Below are 21,598 nucleotides of genomic sequence, written 5' to 3'. Positions count from 1 at the left end.
TGAAGGAAATTATATTTGTGAACTCATAGTAAAGGGAGGAAGTGTCATGGACCCAATTACTCTTTGCTTTTAAAATTGTGTTGTTGGCTATGTGTGCCTAATTGCATGCATAATATTTGTAGAGCTTGTACAGCTACTTGGCCTAAGTGGCTGTTTTGTGTTACGGTGAAGGCTAATATATTGGCAGCACCTACTTTAGAACTACCATCTGGAGTGTATAGAGGATATGGACTGACCTGCTGAAATTAATCAGGCCTCCTTTTGAGGAGTGAGCACTACACCAACCACCAAATGGCATTCCTCTTACGTGGACCAAGACTAGTATTTGTGGATCCTTGGATGCGATTGTCCTTGTGTGACTGTTGAAAAGAAGAGTCAGATTCTGTGCATTTATCAGCATTGATGTTACTATTAATTGGAGCGATAGGTCTGCCATACTGGCTGAACCCTGTAATACAGCCATCACTAAATGGCGGACCGTGGTCTGGATGTCCAGAGCCTGGAGTCAATGTTCCTCTAGGACCCGCCGCGGTCGCACCATTTAGGAGTTGGTTCTCCCCCACAGCTGCCTCTGGCACTGTCTTCTTTGCAGAGCTGACTTACAGAACAACAATCGACGGAGGGCGGTAGCTGGCCCAGTTAACTGATTAATTGCTAGGACTGCCCTACATCATAGCAACCAATCAGTTAACTGGGGCAGCTGCCGCCCTCTGTCCATCACTGTGCTGCCCTTCCGATGTTAGCTCTAGACCTTCTGTGCATTCCGCCCTCTGCACTGTAAGGTAGGACAGGGAAGTGGGGTCTGTCACTACTATGAAGTACGGGTGAAGCCGGGGGTGATGTGAAGGGGGTCTGGAAACTGTAATGTGATGGGAAGGGGGTGATATAAAAGGGGCAGGTGAGGACAGGAATATGAAGTAAATGTTATGAAAGGAGGGGGGTTCTACAAAGGGGGCAAGGACAGGAATGTGAAGGGGGGCTGGGGACTGCAGTGTGAAGGTGGGGGTTCTATAAAGGGGATGTGGATAGGAATGTAAAGGGGGGGGGGGCTGGGAACTGCAGTGTAAAGGAGAGGTTCTATAAATGGGGTGAGGAGAGGAATGTGAAAGGGGGGATGGGGACTGCAGAGTGAAGGGCAGTTCTATAAAGCAGGTGAGGACAGGAACATGAAAGGGAGTGCTATAAAGGGGGTGAGGGCAGAAATGTAAATGGGCTGCTATAAAGGGGGTGAGGACAGGAATGTGAAGGGGAGCTGGGGACTGCAGAGTGAAGGGGGGGGGGTTCTATAAAGGTGGTGAGGACAGGAAAGTGAAGGGGGGCTGGGGACTGCAGAGTAAAGGAGGGTTCTATAAAGGGGGTGAGGACAGGAATGTGAAGGGGGGTGCTATAAAGGGGGTGAGGACAGGATTGTGAATGGGGTGCTATAAAGGGGGTGAGGACAGGAATGTGAAAGGGGGCTGGGGACTGCAGTGAGCAGAAGGGGGTTCTATAAAGGGGGCATGGACAGGAATGTGAAGGAGGGCTGGGGACTGCAATGTGAAGGGGGGGGGTGATATGAAGGGGGCCGAGGACAAGAATGTGAAGGGGGACTAAGGACTATAATGTGAAGGGAGGGATGATGTAATAACAGGTCTGTGATGTGAAGGATCAGAGGCTAGGTTCCTTATACGCAGAAACGCAGAGAAAAAAGTCCCTTACCCTTTTTTTAAATGGCACCATACCGAGCTGCATGGTACTGTGGCATCATGCGGTTTGGCACTTGCAAAATGCACTGTGTTTGCCAATGCACAGAAGTGCCTTTAAGAATCAAACGTGATTTGGATCACTGCTGGAAGGAAACTTTACTGACTGGAATTTTAATTCAATACCCCTGTTCTAGTATATATAGAGTTAGACCACCAATAGGCGAATCCCTTCATAAGGCCATATGGTCCTTGGCCAATTTGGTTTGCTTCTTGGAAATTACCTCTCTGTTAATCTTGGCTACATATTCTTGCCATATTCTCTTGCCATTTATTCTTGAAACTGTGCATGGTTTTTCACTGTTTCTTATTTGGTATTCAAAAATATAAGTTCTTGGTCCAGTGAATTAATATCAGTTTGGTACTGGGCAACCAAGAGGCCATGAGTTCTGTACTGCATTTGTGAGAGACTGTTCCCAAGAGATTTTAAAGTCTGAAGACACATTTTTAAAAGTGGTGAAAACCTGTATTCTAAGGCCCATCGGACTAATATTGTTCTTGATAATATTGCCTACTGTGCATCATTACCACTTACTTATTGGTTGCTAGAAGTTAGAGCACATCATTACAGCTCACTGATTGGTTGTTGAAGGTTAAAGCACATCATTTCCTCAATGCCTGCACAGCATGGATTGGGGAGGTGAGGGGACCCACCAGTAGACAGAAAATTCCTAGCTCACAATGAGTAGCGCAGACCACACATAGCTATGAATGTTAACTGAGTGTAGGTAGGAACAGAGCCCAATGTGAGCAGCATCCCCGAGGATGGGCTGCTCAGAATAAATGACTAGTAATGCCGCCTGCAGTAGAAGGACCGGCCGGGAATGACAAAAGTCATGCAGGACAAGTAAGACGTACACAACATTTGTCCTCTTGGTGCAGCTCGTTGTTGGGTGTCCAGAGTATGTCATCACCTCTTTTTCCTGTGCCGTCACCTTCCTTCCCCACCACTAGCTCAACCCACACAAGTCAGTGCAGCCTCAACCAGGCACAACAGCACTCTGGAGCCCTGCCACCACTGGCTGCGGTCACCCTCCTATCTGAGCCAGTCCACCACTCTCATTGGCCCTTGCACTGTTCATCTACCATCAGGCCCTACTGATTGCTCAATCAGCAGGGCCTGATGGTAGACTCAGAGGCCGCTGTAGACTCAAAGGGTGGAAGCTGAATGTGTGGTTTGTCTGCACATTATCGAGTGTGTGCACTGGAAAGCAAAAGCCTGGAAAACTATTTGCAGGCAGCAGGGCTCTTGTTCTCAGAGAATAGGTACAGGAATTCAATCTCCCCACTCCAGGGGTTGAGGGGTGCGCTTTGTATGGAGTGCAGGGTTGAGGGGTATGCTGTGTACATCCAAGTCCCCCTACCCAATTCCCAAGTACAGAGCTCTCCCCCCCTAGGTTGCAGTTTAGAGCTCACACCCCCCCCCCTTCCAGTACAGAGCTTTCCCCTGCCCCAAATCCTCACCCACCACCTAGAAAACATCAGAGTGGGGCTGCAGAAGAGCAGCTAACACTTACAGAATTTCTGTGCAGGCTGCCGATTTCAGGAGGAGCTTCCGCCTGTATAGGTCCTCCATCCCCTCCCTTTCATATAGAGATTGATGTGTAGAGCAGGGAGGGTTCTGAACAGCCGCTGGGAGTGGAGTTCTGTCACTTGTAAATACAGAAGCAAATCTTCTTTATACCACTTGTCTACAGGGCACTTTTACCCTCTTCCTGCACAGGCCAATTTTCAGCTTTCAGCTTTGTTGCCCATATTAATTTTTTATCATTTTATTCACACAAATAGAGTTTTCTTTTGGTGGTATTTAATTGCCACGTTTTAATTTTTTGCACTATAAACGAAAAAAGAGCAAAAATTGTGAAAAAAATAAGTTTTTCTTTGTTTCTATTATAAAATTTTGCAAACAGTTACATTTTCTCCTTCACTGATATGTGTTCATGAGGCGGCACTGATAGGCAGCACTGATGGGCACTGATAAGTGGCACTTATGGGCACTGCTGTGTGGCACTGCTGGGCACTTTTGGGCTGCACTGATAATTAGTGCAGATAACTGGCAACTGTATTTACTTTGTGATCAGTTGTGTCATCTTTTATAGGTACAAAGAAGCCTAGGTTTTGTTTAATCAGGACCCTTTAAGCCCCTACCACTGTTACCACAGTTTGGCCACAACTACAATTTAACCACACCAACGTTTCACCATGACGCGCTATGCATCCTGTAGATCACTCATCCTGAAGTGTCCTTTATTCTCAACATCTACAGTTCAGAGATGTGCATACATGTACTGAGGAGGTTACTAAGGTCTTCTCAGAAGCCCACCTCACCACTTGCCCCCTTGACCCTGTCCCCACACAACTCCTCCGGTCACCCTCCTCCTCCATCTTACGCTCCCTCACCCACATCTTCAATCTCTCCCTCTCTACTGGCGCATTCCCCTCCCCCCTAAAGCACGCGCACATCACCCCCATACTCAAAAAACCCTCCCTGGACCCCACCGACCTGAACAACCTTAGACTCATCTCCCTGCTGCCATTCACTTCCAAGCTCCTTGAGCGCTTAGTCTACAATCACCTAAGCGCCCACCTCACTGACAACAACCTCCTCGATCCACTACAGCCTGGCTTCCGTCGCCTACACTCCACCGAAACCGCCCTACTCAAAATCACTAATGACCTGCTAACCGCCAAAGCTAATGGCCATTACTCAGTCCTCCTACTCCTCGACCTCTCCGCGGCCTTCGACACAGTTGACCACCCCCTCCTCCTCAATAAACTACACTCCCTTGGCATCAGAGACTCCGCTCTCTCCTGGCTCTCCTCCTATCTATCCCAACGCTCCTTCAGCGTTACCTATAACACTACCACCTACCCCTCTCTCCCCCTCTCTGTTGGGGTCCCCCAAGGCTCTGTCCTCGGGCCCCTTCTCTTCTCCATCTACACCTCCTCCCTCTGCAAACTGATACACTCCCATGGCTTCAACTATCACCTCTATGCCGATGACACGCAAATTTACCTCTCCACCCCTTGCCTCACCCCTTTAGTCTCCGCCCGTATCACCCACCTACTGAACGACAAATCAGACTGGATCTCGCTCCATTTCCTCAAATTTAACCTTTCCAAAACTGAGATCCTGATTTTCCCCCCAGCCTGTTCCCCCCCCTACCCTCTCCATCACGACCAACAACGCCACCATCAGTCCCACCCTGCAAACCAAAGTCCTAGGTGTCACTCTAGACTCAAACCTGTCCTTCCAACCCCATGTCCAATCGTTGGCAAACTCATGCAGGCTCCACCTCCGCAACATCTCCAAAATACGTTCATTCCTAACCCCAGACACTACTAAACTACTCGTTCACTCTCTTATTATCTCACGTCTGGACTACTGCAACTCCCTTCTCACCGGCCTACCTCATCGCAGACTATCCCCTCTTCAGTCTATCCTGAACTCAGTGGCCAGACTCATCCACCTTACCAACCGCTCCACTTCTGCCACCCCCCTCTGTCATTCCCTCCACTGGCTCCCGATTGCCCAACGCATTAAATTCAAACTACTAACACAGACATACAAAGCCATTCATAATGCTGCCCCAAACTACCTCATTGACCTGATACCCAAATACCACCCTACCCGTAATCTTCGCTCTTCATAAGACCTCCTACTTTCTAGCTCCCTGGTCTCCACCTCCCACGCCCAACTGCAGGACTTCTCCAGGACTTCCCCCATCCTCTGGAACTCACTACCCCAATCCATCAGACTGTCACCTACCCTCCTCACCTTTAGGCACACCCTGAAAACCCATCTCCTCCACTCCTCCCACCACTCCACCCCCCACAGCCACTTCCTCCTGTACCACTATCCCCTCCCTCCTAGATTGTAAGCTCGAAAGAGCAGGGCCCTTGAATCCCTCGTGTTCTGTTTTGTTACTGTATTGTCTCATGTACTGTCCCCCACTATAATGTACAGCGCTGAGCAAACCTTTTAGCGCTATATAAATACTGTGTAATAATAATAATAATAATAATAATGTACTTAACCGCTTCCCCGCCACCCTATAGCAGAACTACTGCTACAGGGTGGCACAAAATCACGTATATATACACCATATTTGCATTTACGGGTAGGGGGCGCATGCACCACCATTAGCGGCTACAGATGTCAATCACCGGGGCTCGGCCGGAGATTCCCTGATCCATGAGTAATACTGACATGAGAGAGACCTGTGTGTAAAAAACACTTGCCAGCAGTAACATGCTGCTCTGTATATCTCTGCACAGCAGAGAAATACACAGCAGCATGTTTCCCTTGTAAAACGCACACAGCACATTATGTTAAACAGCACACAGTTAACCCTTTGATCGCCCCAGATGTTAACCCCTTCCTGCCCAGTGTCATTAGTACAGTGTCAGTGCTTTTTATTAGCACTGATCACTGTTTTACTGTCATTGGGATGTCAGTGGCAGTTAGCCAGTTCCTACCCAGTGTCAGAATGCCCGCCGCAGTCCCACTATAATTCGCTAATCGCCGCCATTACTAGTGTAAAAAAAAAAAATCCAGTATATTGTAGACGCTATAACTTTCATGTAAACCAATTAATTTATACGAATTGGGATTTTTTTTAGCAGCATAAAACATTTTGGCCTAGATATATGACAAAATTTGATTTTTTTAAAATTTTTTTTACTGGATATGGTTTATAGCATAAAGTCAAAAATATTGTTTTTTTTTCAAAATTGTCATTCTTTTTTTTTTTTATAGCTCAAAAAATAAAAATGCACAGGTGATCAAATACCACCGAATGAAAGCTCTATTTATGGGAAAAAAGAACACAGATATAATTTGTCAGTTAAAGTAACGCAGCGCTGAATCACAAAAAATGGCATGGTCAGGAAGGGGGGTAAATCCTCTAAAGGGCAAGTGGTTAGGAAGTGACTGAATGGCATTTCACAGAATGGGTTTTTTGATAGTGACAAGAATAGACCATGCATCTGTAATATGTGTTGATAGCCACTTATAGTCTCCATCAAAGGCCCATGTGATAGGATCACAAGAAGGAACACATTTGAGAGGTAGGCACATTTGAGAGACTTTGCCCCTTATAACAGAAAGTGCCTGAACAAGGACTTTCAGACAGGATAACCAGGGATTAAATTGATAAATGCTGCAGATTTAAAAATATATGTTGGTGTGTATCACTGTATTCTCTGCAAAAGCTAGTGGGTTGTGCAGACTTAAGTTGTCGTTAGCTATTCATAAATAAACATGTACTGTAATTTAAAATAACTCATACATACATGGTTCTAAAGCCTAAACATTTTTTACCTTAATGCATTCCTTGCATTAGGGTAAAAAATGTTTAGGCATCAGCATCCCCCCCCCCTCTTTTACTTACTTGAGCCCTCATTCGATCCAGCACCGTGCACGTCTGCAGTTCTTATCTCCCCTCACTTCTGTGTGAATCAATCAAAGCCAGTGACAAGGGAGCGGGGGGGCAAGTCCCACTGTCTCTGTCAATGGATGCAGCAGCAGGGCTCGGGAACAAGCACACTCGAGTGCCCCCATGGGAAGCCGCACTGGACAGAGAGAAGGGGCTAGCAGCGGAAGCTCTGTGCAATGGTGCAGGTAAGTATAGACATGTTTGTTATTTTTTGTGAAAAAAATTACCTTTACAATCACTTTAACAATATTATTATTATACAGGATTTATATAGCGCTAACAGTTTGCTCAGCGCTTTACAATATAAAGGAAGACAATACAGCAACAATACAGTTCAATACATGAGGGATAGGAGGGCCCTGCTCCTTGGAGTTTACAATCTTTACAATATGTTTCTTGTAGAACCATGCTTATTTTAAATGAATGCATGTTACTAATTAAAGTACATTCTCTGCCTATAATAGTTTGCTTGGCACACAGCAAAAAACGGTGTCCCTGGAATTTTTAGAATATTAGTAACTATGCAATGTAGCCAGCCTGCAAAAAGCATACCACACAGCTCATACCACATACTTTCCCAAGTATGTCCCTTTTTAAATTTTTTAATTAAGAGGTATGTATTTCTAACCTTTTATTCTTACTTTAATTTCACATTAAAGTCTGTTTACAGAAATTTGATTAATTTGCCCGTTTTTAATTTAACTCCGATAGTACCTGGCCCTTTAATATAAACCCCTACCACTAGGATGAAACTGAGTAGGATTGGCAGTCGAAAAAAAAGTATATTTCAACCTAATTTGCTAGTTTAAACTGACAAGAAGATTGACCAATCAGTGTATTGTAATATAGCCTCCGCCAACGAGATTCCTTGCCTTTTACCTCGGTCTCATAGTAGAGGATGCTGTTCAGCCTATTAGACGTAAAGGCTAGTTCAACGGGGCTGGAGATGCAACCAATAGGAGCTGCTACATTGTGAAGATTCAAGCGCGGCTGAGAGACAAACGAGACTAGAAGGAAAGTTTATTGAAAGGTGATAATCAAGAACAATGACAATTTTCGATTAACTAAATTTCCGTGTTTTTTTCTGTGGACGGGAGGTATGTCGTATATAATGAAGTTCGTGCGGTATTCTTGTAGTTACCAAAGAGCTGCCTGCTAATCCCGTAATGTTTCAATCTAGAGATTACGTCATGCATGTATATTGTAATCTGTGAAGTATTTAATTGTGAGTGTAACTAATCTATCTCGTAAATGGATTGAAACAGATTGTGTTACGAGATTGGAATGAGCGTGATTTTACGTAATTACATAATGTTACTGTGTTTAGAAATCTTTTTTTAATCTAAATATTTTGTTATACACATAATGTGTAAAACTATTGTATTTGTACATGCTTACATTTTATATTTTTATATATAGCTGTCACCTTTTAACTTGATCACATTTAATAAGTAGGAATAACAATAACTAGCCTTCAATAATTAAGTAGTATTGCACATGTAGATTTGATACATATAAAAAAGAAATTTTTAAAAATGCATAATCCCTTTTGGCACTCAGCTGTGCAATATTAAAGCGAAGCTCCTCCCAAAAGGGGAAGCTCTGCTTGTCTGCCTCCTCCCCCCTCCACTGGCACATTTGGCACGGGGGGAGTGGGTACTTGGTTTTGACAGGTACCCGCTCCCACTTCCGGCTCTGTTCGTCGCGCGAACTGAGCCAGAAGATTGGCCCTCCTCCTTCCCCCCCGCAGTCTTCTGGTACACTTCACAGGTCCCAGAAGACTGCGGGACCAATCTCAAGTCACAGCACGTCTCACACATGCACAGTATGAAGTTGCAAGGCTTCACTTCCAGTTTTCCTTACTTGGAATGCCGGAGTCAGGAACCCAGGAGCTAGCGAAGAACTAACCCGGGTGACAATGGAGCTGGACCCCTGGAAAGCTATTTTACCTTTTGGAATTTTTTTTCTATTCTATAAGTGCAGATATGCTTGTTGATTTCGACAAACCTCTTATAATCCTATAACTTCCTGTGCTCTCTGCTTGTGCAGAAGAATGGGTATAGGGATGAGAGGTGAAGGCGATAAGGAGAGGTCTGTGTTCTTTGTAATGCATCAGAAATGACACCCATTGCTTATGAATTCAGAGCTGTGTTGTCATGTCAATGATTACCAGTAATCACTGCCATTTTACAATAGACTCGATGGGAGCACTATTATCCTGAGTGTTTGTCATACAACGTTGTGCAGGTGCAGGTTCACAGCAGTCACATGTCAATAGTACACAATGGTTTTCATTCATAGCCATTCATTGTGTACTACTGTGATTGGTCACAGTGATCAGGGGCCAATCACAGTGAACCTGTACTATGTGATAGCTGTGGCCAATTGCTGCTATCACAATAGCGCACAGTGGCACATGAATGGATGCTATTCACAGAAATGATTGCTTATAACAGTGATCAGACCATCACTGTAATAAGCCATCATAGTGAAAAGAAAAACTAATCATCTCCCCAGAGCAGAACAATGTCATCATGGTGCCTATAGTGACACTGTACTGCTGTATTCACAATATATTAAAAAAAAAAGTAAAAAAAAAACTTTATTTTTTCTAACATACTGTCACCAGTGTTCCATATCACCACCAGTCATATTACACCACTGTACTGCTCTGGTGACAGTATGTGGAAAAAAACCCATTTCATTTCTTAAACTCATTGTGCCTCTTACTAAATACCTTGGACTGTATACTTTCCAAAAAAGGGTAATTTGTGGGGTATTTGCACTGTCCTGGCATTTTAGGACCTTGAGAAATTAGATAGGCAATCGGTGCATCATGATTTGTCAGTTTTCAAATACTGTATTTTTCGCTCCATAAGACGCACTTTTTCCCCCCAAAAACCGCCGTGTCAGAATACCTGGCCAGCCGCTCGTTTCTTCTCTGCAGCAGAAACTTACCTGTTCCTCGATCCAGCGCTGTACAGTCTTCCGGCACCAGCTTCTTTAGTGTAGGCACTCGACTGTGACAGCTGGGTGCCCACTGCGCATGCGCGAGAAGCGCTGCGCTTTGTGAATGGCACAGCGTCTTCTGGGACACCTGACAGGTCCCAGAAGACTCTGGACCAATCACAAAGCGCAGCGCTTCTGTCACAGCCGGGTGCCCACACTAAAGGGAGGACAACTCCGTGGAAGTGGGAGCGGGTACCTGTCAAATTCAGGTACCCGCTCCCCCTCCCTCCCCAAAGGTCCACAGTTACTTGGTCATCTCCTGTACTGTCCGCAGTCTCTTGGTCATCCCCTGTACTGTCCGCAGTCTCTTGGTCATCCTCTGTACTGTCCGCAGTCTCTTGGTCATCCCCTGTACTGTCCGCAGTCTCTTGGTCATCCCCTGTACTGTCTGCAGTCTCTTGGTCATCCCCTGTACTGTCCGCAGTCTCTTGGTCATCCCCTGTACTGTCCGCAGTCTCTTGGTCGTCCCCTGTACTGTCCACAGTCTCTGGTCATCTTCTGTACTGTCCGCAATCTCTGGTCATCTACTGTACTGTCTGCAATCTCTGGTCATCTCCTGTACTGTGTCCGCAGTCTCTGGTCATCCTCTGTACTGTCCGCAGTCTCTGGTCATCCCCTGTACTGTCCGCAGTCTCTGGTCATCCCCTGTACTGTCCGCTGTCTCTTGGTCATCCCCTGTACTGTCCGCTGTCTCTTGGTCATCCCCTGTACTGTCCGCTGTCTCTTGGTCATCCCCTGTACTGTCCGCTGTCTCTTGGTCATCCCCTGTACTGTCCGCTGTCTCTTGGTCATCCCCTGTACTGTCCGCTGTCTCTTGGTCATCCCCTGTACTGTCCGCTGTCTCTTGGTCATCCCCTGTACTGTCCGCTGTCTCTTGGTCATCCCCTGTACTGTCCGCTGTCTCTTGGTCATCCCCTGTACTGTCCGCTGTCTCTTGGTCATCTCCTGTACTGTTCGCAGTCTCTTGGTCATCCCCTGTACTGTCCGCAGTCTCTTGGTCATCCCCTGTACTGTCCGCAGTCTCTGGTCATCTTTTGTACTGTCCGCAATCTCTGGTCATCTCCTGTACTGTCCGCAATCTGTGGTCATCTCCTGTACTGTGTCCACAGTCTCTGGTCATCCCCTGTACTGTCCGCAGTCTCTTGGTCATCCCCTGTACTGTCCGCAGTCTCTTGGTCATCCCCTGTACTGTCCGCAGTCTCTTTGTCATCCCCTGTACTGTTCGCAGTCTCTTGGTCATCTTCTGTACTGTCCGCAGTCTCTGGTCATCTTCTGTACTGTCCGCAGTCTCTGGTCATCTTCTGTACTGTCCGCAGTCTCTGGTCATCTTCTGTACTGTCCGCAGTCTCTGGTCATCTTCTGTACTGTGTCGTCAGTCTCTGGTCATCTTCTGTACTGTCCGCAGTCTCTGGTCATCTCCTGTACTGTGTCCGCAGTCTCTGGTCATCTCCTGTACAGTGTCGTCAGTCTCTGGTCATCCCCTGTACTGTGTCGTCAGTCTCTGGTCATCCCCTGTACTGTGTCGTCAGTCTCTGGTCATCCCCTGTACTGTGTCGTCAGTCTCTGGTCATCCCCTGTACTGTGTCGTCAGTCTCTGGTCATCCCCTGTACTGTGTCGTCAGTCTCTGGTCATCCCCTGTACTGTGTCGTCAGTCTCTGGTCATCCCCTGCACTGTGTCGTCGGTCTCTGGTCATCCCCTGCACTGTGTCGTCGGTCTCTGGTCATCCCCTGCACTGTGTCGTCATTCTCTGGTCATCCCCTGCACTGTGTCGTCATTCTCTGGTCATCCCCTGCACTGTGTCGTCAGTCTCTGGTCATCCCCTGTACTGTGTCGTCAGCCTCTGGTCATCCCCAGTACTTTGTCCGAGGCCTCTGGTCATCCCCTGTACTGTGTCCGCAGCCTCTGGTCATCCCCTGTACTGTGTCCGCAGCCTCTGGTCATCCCCTGTACTGTGTCCGCAGCCTCTGGTCATCCCCTGTACTGTGTCCGCAGCCTCTGGTCATCCCCTGTACTGTGTCCGCAGCCTCTGGTCATCCCCTGTACTGTGTCCGCAGCCTCTGGTCATCCCCTGTACTGTGTCCGCAGCCTCTGGTCATCCCCTGTACTGTGTTTGCAGCCTCTGGTCATCCCCTGTACTGTGTCCGCAGCCTCTGGTCATCCCCTGTACTGTGTCCGCAGCCTCTGTTCATCCCCTGTACTGTGTCCGCAGTCTCTGTTCATCCCCAGTACTGTGTCCGCAGCCTCTGGTCATCCCCTGTACTGTGTCCGCAGCCTCTGGTCATCCCCTGTACTGTGTCCGCAGCCTCTGGTCATCCCCTGTACTGTGTCGTCAGTCTCTGGTCATCCCCTGTACTGTGTCGTCAGTCTCTGGTCATCCCCTGTACTGTGTCGTCAGTCTCTGGTCATCCCCTGTACTGTGTCGTCAGTCTCTGGTCATCCCCTGTACTGTGTCCGCAGCCTCTGGTCATCCCCTGTACTGTGTCCGCAGCCTCTGGTCATCCCCTGTACTGTGTCGTCAGTCTCTGGTCATCCCCTGTACTGTGTCGTCGGTCTCTGGTCATCCCCTGTACTGTGTCGTCGGTCTCTGGTCATCCCCTGTACTGTGTCGTCGGTCTCTGGTCATCCCCTGCACTGTGTCGTCGGTCTCTGGTCATCCCCTACATTGTGTCGTCGGTCTCTGGTCATCCCCTGCACTGTATCGTCGGTCTCTGGTCATCCCCTGCACTGTGTCGTCATTCTCTGGCCATCCCCTGCACTGTGTCGTCATTCTCTGGTCATCCCCTGCACTGTGTCGTCAGTCTCTGGTCATCCCCTGTACTGTGTCGTCAGCCTCTGGTCATCCCCAGTACTGTGTCCGCAGCCTCTGGTCATCCCCTGTACTGTGTCCGCAGCCTCTGGTCATCCCCTGTACTGTGTCCGCAGCCTCTGGTCATCCCCTGTACTGTGTCGTCAGTCTCTGGTCATCCCCTGTACTGTGTCCGCAGCCTCTGGTCATCCCCTGTACTGTGTCCGCAGCCTCTGGTCATCCCCTGTACTGTGTCCGCAGCCTCTGGTCATCCCCTGTACTGTGTCGTCAGTCTCTGGTCATCCCCTGTACTGTGTCCGCAGCCTCTGGTCATCCCCTGTACTGTGTCCGCAGCCTCTGGTCATCCCCTGTACTGTGTCCGCAGCCTCTGGTCATCCCCTGTACTGTGTCCGCAGCCTCTGGTCATCCCCTGTACTGTGTCCGCAGCCTCTGGTCATCCCCTCTCCTGTGTCCGCAGTGATTGGTCATCCCCTGTACTGTGTCCGCAGCCTCTGGTCATCCCCTCTCCTGTGTCCGCAGTGATTGGTCATCCCCTGTACTGTGTCGTCAGTCTCTGTTCATCCCCTGTACTGTGTCGTCAGTCTCTGTTCATCCCCTGTACTGTGTCGTCAGTCTCTGTTCATCCCCTGTACTGTGTCCGCAGTCTCTGTTCATCCCCTGTACTGTGTCCGCAGTCTCTGTTCATCCCCTGTACTGTGTCGTCAGTCTTTGTTCATCCCCTGTACTGTGTCCGCAGTCTCTGTTCATCCCCTGGTCTGTGTCCGCAGTCTCTGTTCATCCCCTGTACTGTGTCCGCAGTCTCTGTTCATCCCCTGTACTGTGTCCGCAGCCTCTGTTCATCCCCTGTACTGTGTCCGCAGCCTCTGTTCATCCCCTGTACTGTGTCCGCAGCCTCTGGTCATCCCCTGTACTGTGTCCGCAGCCTCTGGTCATCCCCTGTACTGTGTCCGCAGCCTCTGGTCATCCCCTGTACTGTGTCCGCAGCCTCTGGTCATCCCCTGTACTGTGTCCGCAGCCTCTGGTCATCCCCTGTACTGTGTCCGCAGCCTCTGGTCATCCCCTGTACTGTGTCCGCAGCCTCTGGTCATCCCCTGTACTGTGTCCGCAGCCTCTGGTCATCCCCTGTACTGTGTCCGCAGCCTCTGGTCATCCCCTGTACTGTGTCCGCAGCCTCTGGTCATCCCCTGTACTGTGTCCGCAGCCTCTGGTCATCCCCTGTACTGTGTCCGCAGCCTCTGGTCATCCCCTGTACTGTGTCCGCAGCCTCTGGTCATCCCCTGTACTGTGTCCGCAGCCTCTGGTCATCCCCTGTACTGTGTCCGCAGCCTCTGGTCATCCCCTGTACTGTGTCCGCAGCCTCTGGTCATCCCCTGTACTGTGTCCGCAGCCTCTGGTCATCCCCTGTACTGTGTCCGCAGCCTCTGGTCATCTCCTGTACTGTGTTTGCAGCCTCTGGTCATCTCCTGTACTGTGTCCGCAGCCTCTGGTCATCTCCTGTACTGTGTCCGCAGTCTCTGGTCATCTCCTGTACTGTGTCCGCAGTCTCTGGTCATCTCCTGTACTGTGTCCGCAGTCTCTGGTCATCTCCTGTACTGTGTCCGCAGTCTCTGGTCATCTCCTGTACTATGTTTGCAGTCCTTTGGTTCAGAATATTTTTTTTCTTGTTTTCCTTCTCTTATGGTCAGGTGCATCTTATGGAGCGAAAAATACGGTGTATATTCCATAGTTTGTAGACTTTTACACAGACTAGATAATATTTGCTGATTTTTTTTTTTTTTTAACCAAAGAAATGTGGCAGAATACATTTTGGCCTAAATTTATGAAGAAAGATTATTTATTTGCAAAATTGTATAACACATTTATACTCACATAGGTGGATGCAGCATTGGTCTGTTGTTGCCTCTACCTGAGCGATGAAAGACTGCTGATTGCTCAGTTATCAGTCTTCAGTGAGTGGTGACTGTCCATCACTGGCTCTCTTACTCTGCCCCTCCAACTCTCACTGGATCTCTGGGCTGAGGATGAGGGGGCGTGGGAGCAGCTGGCTCAGGCTCTTAGTGGCTTGCTGAGAGGCTGAGGCAGCTGCTGGCCCAGGCATCTGGATGGACCCTTGGCTCTGTGACGTCAGCCAACAGCTTTAGCCTGTTGTTTGCTGAAAAGGGGTCATGCAGAATGAAGTGCACTGCTGTGATCCATAGAAGAAGTAGGGCTGAAAGAGCATTGGCCCTAATTGTCCTTTAAATACCACCAAAAGAAAGCTCTATCTGTGTAAAGGAAACTGTAATTTGGGTACAATGTTGCTTGACTGAGTAAGTCACCGGTGACACCGCTGCGATTTATGTGCAATTTCAGTGCAATTTCAGGTGCGATTTCTGAAGACTTTATTGCAACTTGTGAAGATTTTCAACGATTTCTTGCAATTGGCAGTGCAATTTCCATTATATTATATGTATGTGAAATCGCAAAAAACCTGCAGAAAAAGTAATGCAAGAACTACTTTAGAAATCAAGCTGCAGCAAATCGCACATGTTAAGACACTGACATTCATTAGATGCAATTTCAGGTGCGATTTCAATTTGCAATTCGCACCTGAAATCGCACCGGTGTGATGGGGCACTAATTGGCATTCAAAATGTGACAGAGCTGAAAGTGAAAAATTGGCCTGGGCAGAAAGGGGGTGAAAGTGTCCAGTATTGAAATGGTTAAGGTCTCAACATACTATATTTCTGGCACAACAGCAGTTATTTTTCTTAACTTGAAGCATGTTTCAAGTTATGTCTTAGGTAAGTGGCAGCAAGGAGTTTTACACACACACTACCAGTGGCTGTAGCCACCAGGAGTGTGTATCCCTGACATGCTGCAATCTGCGTTCCATCAGCTTAATTGCGAACCCCTGATGTCTCATTAAAGAGAATCTGTCACCCAAAAATTATAACACTTTTTGTACCCTATGTGATGGAAAAAAAATTTAAATTAAAGTAAATCATCACTCCCCCCCCCAAAAACATTTTTAGGTTCCGACAGGCATGCACATGTGTATGTAAATGCATGCATTGGTCTGCCTCCGCACAAAAACGTTGATTGTGTTCTACATGATACACATCCCCACACTTGCTGGAATAAAAGCGATAATTCTAGACCCATTCGTTACAGTAAACAGTAAACTGCAGACCTGTAGGGGCTTTAAAAAGTCGCCAATGGAAAATATAGGGTTCTGTAGTTTGTTTCCATTTCACAGGTGCGTGCAATTTTAAGGCCTTACTTGGAATAACCTCATATTTTTTAATTTACAAAATATATATGCACACTCACATTGGAAATTTTGTGATTTTCAATTCGGCATTATTTCACACATTTCTCAGAATTTCTATGGAGCTGTGAGAAAGCGGGGGCAGGGACGGAAAAGAAAGAGACAACCTAGCGAAAGAGCAAGTATAGAGGGGCATAAGTGAAAAGAGAGAAGAAAGAAAAAACAAATCAAGAAGAAGGAGACAGTATTGATATGGCCTGAGCATGGGGATGCCCCCTTAAATTGGTATAAGCCCAAACTGTATTCAGGAATTGAAGGGTGAGCGTAAGACCACCAAGGGTTCCAAATTTTCAGAAACCAAGAATGGGTGTAATTAACCACTTGCCGTCCGGCCGCTGTATATATTATTATTATTATTATACAGGACTTCTATAGCGCCAACAGTTTGCTCAGCGCTTTACATTATGGAGGGAGACAGTACTACTGTTACAGTACTACAGTTACTACAGTTACTATAATACAGTTAAATACACGAGGGATTAGAGGGCCCTGATCCTTGGAGATTACAATCTAGGAGGGAGGGGATAGTGGTACACAAGGTAATTAGCTGTGGGGGATGGAGTGGTAGGAAGAGTAGAGGATTCCAGTATTAGCTGGGTCAGGGTAGGCTTCCCTGAAGAGATGGGTTTTCAGAGTGCGCCTCAAAGTGAGCAGAGTAGGCGATAGCCTGATAGATTGGGGTAGGGAGTTCCAGAGGATGGGTGAAGCCCTTGAGAAATCCTGGAGACGAGCAGACAAGGGAGCTAGAGAGTAGGAGGTCTTGCGAGGAGCGGAGAGTACGGTTTGGGTGGTATTTAGAGATAAGGTCGGTGATGTAATTAGGGGAAGTGTTATGAACGGCTTTATACGTCAGTGTTAGGCTACGTTCACACTAGCGTTGTGTGTAGGCGGCAGAGAGGCGTTTGGGAAGTGTTTTTACCGCTTCCCAAACGCCTCTGCCAATTCTGCACATTACAGCACATGGTGCTGTTCTAACGGGAGCGTTTGCGTTGCGTCGCGGCAAAACGGACGCCTCTGGTCGAGTCAGGAGGCGTTGAAGCTTCCTATTCTAGTCTATGGTGCTGCTCCGCAAACGCCTGGCCGGCGTTTGCGGTGTGGTTGCGGGGCGGTAACACCATTCAAACTGCATTGTAGGCGTTTGTGGGGTGTTTTTAACGCTCGGCAAACGCCTAGCAACCGCCGCTAAACCGCGCATGCGGCGTTTGCGGAGCGTTAAAAGACGCTCCGCAAACGCTGGGCCAACGCTTGCCAAACGCTATAGGGGCGTTTGGCAAGCTTTGGTAAAACAGCCAAGTGTGAATGTGCCCTTAGTGTTTTGAATTGTATCCGTTGGGCAATTGGAAGCCAGTGGAGGGACTGGCAGAGAGGGGTGGCAGATACAGAACGGTTAGTAAGGTGGATGAGTCTTGCAGCAGCATTCATGATAGACTGAAGTGGGGATAGCCTGCGGTGAGGTAGGCCAGTGAGGAGGGAGTTACAGTAGTCGAGACGTGATATAATAAGGGAGTGAATAAGTTGCTTGGTGGTTTCCGAGGTTAGGAACAGTTGTATCTTGGAGATGTTGCGGAGGTTAAGTCTACATGAGTTTTTCAGCGATTTGACCTAGGGCTGAAAGGATAGATTGGAGTCTAGGATTACACCTAGTACCCTGGCGTGAGGGGTGGGACTGATGATAGTGTTGTTGATCTTGATAGGGAAGTCGGGGGGGGGGGGCACAGGCTGGGGGGAATACTAGGAGCTCAGTTTTGGAAAGGTTGAGTTTGAGGAAGTAGAGTGACATCCAGTCCGATATGTCACTTAGTAGGCTGGTGATGCGACTGGAGACTGAGGGGGTGAGGTGAGGGGTAGAGAGATAGATTTGTGTGTCGTCAGCATAGAGATGGTAGTTGAAGCCATGGGAGTTTATCAATTGGCCAAGGGAGGAGGTGTAGATGGAGAAGAGGAGGGGTCCGAGGACAGAACCTTGAGGGACCCCGACAGAGAGAGGGAGTGAAGGGGAGGTGGCAGCGTTACAGGTAACACTGAAGGAGCGCTGCGATAGATAGGAGGAGAACCAGGAGAGAGCGGAGTCACTGAGGCCAATAGAGTGCAGTTTTTTGAGGAGGAGGGGGTGGTCAACCGTGTCAAAAGCCGCAGAGAGGTCAAGTAGTAGGAGTATAGTATAGTGGCTGTTGGTTTTGGCGGTTAGTAGGTCATTGGTGAGTTTGAGTAGGGCAGTTTCAGTGGAGTGTAGGGGGCGGAAGCCGGACTGTAAAGGGTCGAGAAGGTTGTGGTCAGTGAGATGGGAGCTCAGGCAATTGTAGACTAAGCGTTATAAAGCAGTCCAGGGGCGGGTTGCCGTTCATAAACGGCGCCTGCCATTTTGGACTGTGCGCGCTCCCTGGGAGCACGCAGCACCACGATCCAGTGCCGCTCTATCCTCTGGACACAGTGGAACACCGATCATTGTACGGGACCTCTCACATGCAGAGTAGTAAGCAAGATGTCACTTCTTTAAAACTGAAGTGCAGCGCTGATAAATAGTGACAGTTGAAAGTCATAAAAGTTCATAAATAATATGCAATATATTAATTATCCCAACTGCAGCAGAATTCAGATGCTTGTGCTTGGAAGTAATAGTAAAATTGCGCACTCACCAGATGCACATTGAATATACGCATATAAATATATCCACCACGGACCACTTAAGGGAGTGGGGTATGTCTGGCGTCTGGTAAGCTTCCTTCTAGGTATGGAACAGCACAGCAGTGAGGTCTTGGGAGAAATTAAGATCTGCTGATCCAGAGGTCCCCTTTAGGATGGATGGGTCTGCAGCCTGTTTAAAGAGATTCCCTTCCTCTGGGTGCTTGGATTAGTCAGGATCGTCTGCAGGCTCTGTAATTTAATAGCTCCATAAAGGAGCCACAAAAGAAGTGCCCATAGTGTAGTAGATTAAATGCTTTATTCCATGGAAATTGTAGGTTAAAAGGGTTAACAGTATTGCAGAGTGAGCACAGCACTGACCAAGAGTAAAGATGGCTGCCAGACCTACACGTGGCTCCAGCGGCAGCGTGACATCACGACGTGTTGGTTCCTCCTAAAGCTTTTCGTGCCATGCACGTCCTTAGAGGGGAGACCAACACTGCCATGATGAATGCCGATTCCTTATGTAGGAAAAGTGGCGCATGCGCATCGTATGGACACCATTTTGCCATGGATTGAAGTCACGATAACAACTATTTGAGCTGTGAAGGTCATGTTTAACAGAATAATTGCATTACACACCTGAAAGGATTCAAAACAGAGTAGCGATTACTCCATCAAGTAGGGACCCCTAATGAACGAGGGGGAATCATTGAGGGGTCTGGATATAAAATGTGCAAATTATATCATAGCCCATAAAACTGCTGGGTGATTCAGATTATGTCTGAGCATAATTCACATGTAAGAATTATATTTAAGCATGGTAAAATCATGCTAGTATTGTACAAGTGATTGCTCATGGCATTATTAAATAAATAATGAAAACACCAAAGGTGAATCAATATAGAAATGTTGTGATATAGTAAACAATAAAAGTTGTTGGTGTATATAAAAATTTACATAAAGGTAAGAGGGATAATAGTGTTTATAAAAATTTCTGGTGTTTATAAAAGGTGGGTAAATGTAAAAAATGAATAATAATCCATAGCAAAAAGATATGCCACATTATAAAACCATATTGGGTAAATGAATAAAAAAATTCTAGATTAGAATGCACATGATCAAATAAAGTTCATAAATATCAGTAAAGATACAAAGATCTATGCATAAAACTGTGTATAAAATTCTCTAAGATATACTCGATGTTATAGAATAGGTATGATTCATAAATAAAGATAAAAATACGTAGAACACAGTTAATAAATTCATAAAATGTTATGCATGGTAATAAATAGGGTTATAGATGCGTGGATCTAGCTGTTATCTATGAAACAATTCACGTCAACTTCTGTATTATCAACACCCTCTCCACCTGTCCTCGCCGGCTCTTCTCCACTTTCAACTCCCTACTCTTCCCCCCCCCCACCCCCACCCAGTACCTCACTCACTGCCCACGAGATTGCCAATCACTTCCAAAATAAGATCAACGCAATCCGTAAGGACATCGCCAGTTCTCAACCTACCTTCCCACCTAGCCTCCCTCCCACCATAACCCCACCAACTCTCCCCTCCTCTGACCTCGCAACCGCCCTACCCCCCACCACACCTAACGTCCCGCACACTATAACCTCCCCAACACTCCGCTCCTTCAGCCTTGCTACCACTGAGGAGGTCACTAAGGTCTTCTCAGAAGCCCGCCTCACCACTTGCCCCCTTGACCCTGTTCCCACACAACTCCTCCGGTCGCCCTCCTCCTCCATCCTATGCTCCCTCACCCACATCTTCAATCTCTCTTTCTCTACTGGCGCATTCCCCTCCCCCCTAAAGCACGCGCACATCACCCTCATACTCAAAAAACCCTCCCTGGACCCCACCGACCTGAACAACCTTAGGCCCATCTGCCTGCTGCCATTTACTTCCAAGCTCCTTGAGCGCTTAGTCTACGATCGCCTATGCACCCATCTCACTGGCAACAACCTCCTCGATCCACTACAGTCTGGCTTCCGTCCCCTACACTCCACCGAAATCGCCCTACTCAAAATCACTAAGGACCTGCTAACCGCCAAAGCTAATGGCCACTACTCAGTCCTCTTACTCCTCGACCTTTCCGCGGCCTTCGACACAGTCAACCACCCCCTCCTCCTAACACTACACTCCCTCGGCATCAGAGACTCCGCTCTATCCTGGCTCTCCTCCTATCTTCCCAACGCTCCTTCAGCGTTACCTATAACGCTACCACCTCACCCTCTCTCTCCCTCTCTGTTGGGGTCCCCCAAGGCTCGGTCCTCGGGCCCCTTCTCTTCTCCATCTACACCTCCTCCCTTGGCAAACTGATACACTCCCACGGCTTCAACTATCACCTCTACGCCGATGACATGCAAATTTACCTCTCCACCCCTTGCCTCACCCCTTCAGTCTCCGCCCGTATCACCCACCTACTGAACGACATATCAGACTGGATGTCGCTCCATTTCCTCAAATTGAACCTTTCCAAAACCGAGCTCCTAATTTTCCCCCCAGCCTGTGCCCATCTCTCCGCCACCCTCTCCATCATGACCAAGAATGCCACCATTAGTCCCACCCCACAAGCCAAAGTCCTAGGTGTCACTCTAGACTCAAACCTGTCCTTCCAACCCCATGTCCAATCGTTGGCAAACTCATGCAGGCTC

At 47.8% G+C, this 21,598-nt stretch overlaps 1 protein-coding gene across 1 annotated transcript in view; it reads left to right on the top strand.

The window, feature by feature from the left end:
- Positions 1–8,207: 8,207 nt before the first annotated feature.
- HMG20B (high mobility group 20B) overlaps positions 8,208–21,598 on the top strand; it is a 981,246-nt gene continuing 967,855 nt past the window's right edge. The window contains exon 1 of the mRNA XM_089689659.1: positions 8,208–8,277. The gene's annotated coding sequence lies outside the window, so the exon portion shown is untranslated. The remainder of the gene's footprint in view (positions 8,278–21,598) is intronic.

The sequence above is a fragment of the Staurois parvus genome, unplaced genomic scaffold (assembly GCF_062004578.1).
Source record: "Staurois parvus isolate SC_StPar_1 unplaced genomic scaffold, SC_StPar_1.0 ptg000489l, whole genome shotgun sequence".
NCBI lineage: Eukaryota > Metazoa > Chordata > Amphibia > Anura > Ranidae > Staurois > Staurois parvus.
The sequence above is the reverse complement of the archived record's forward strand: the minus strand, read 5'-3'. Positions and strand labels throughout refer to the sequence as shown.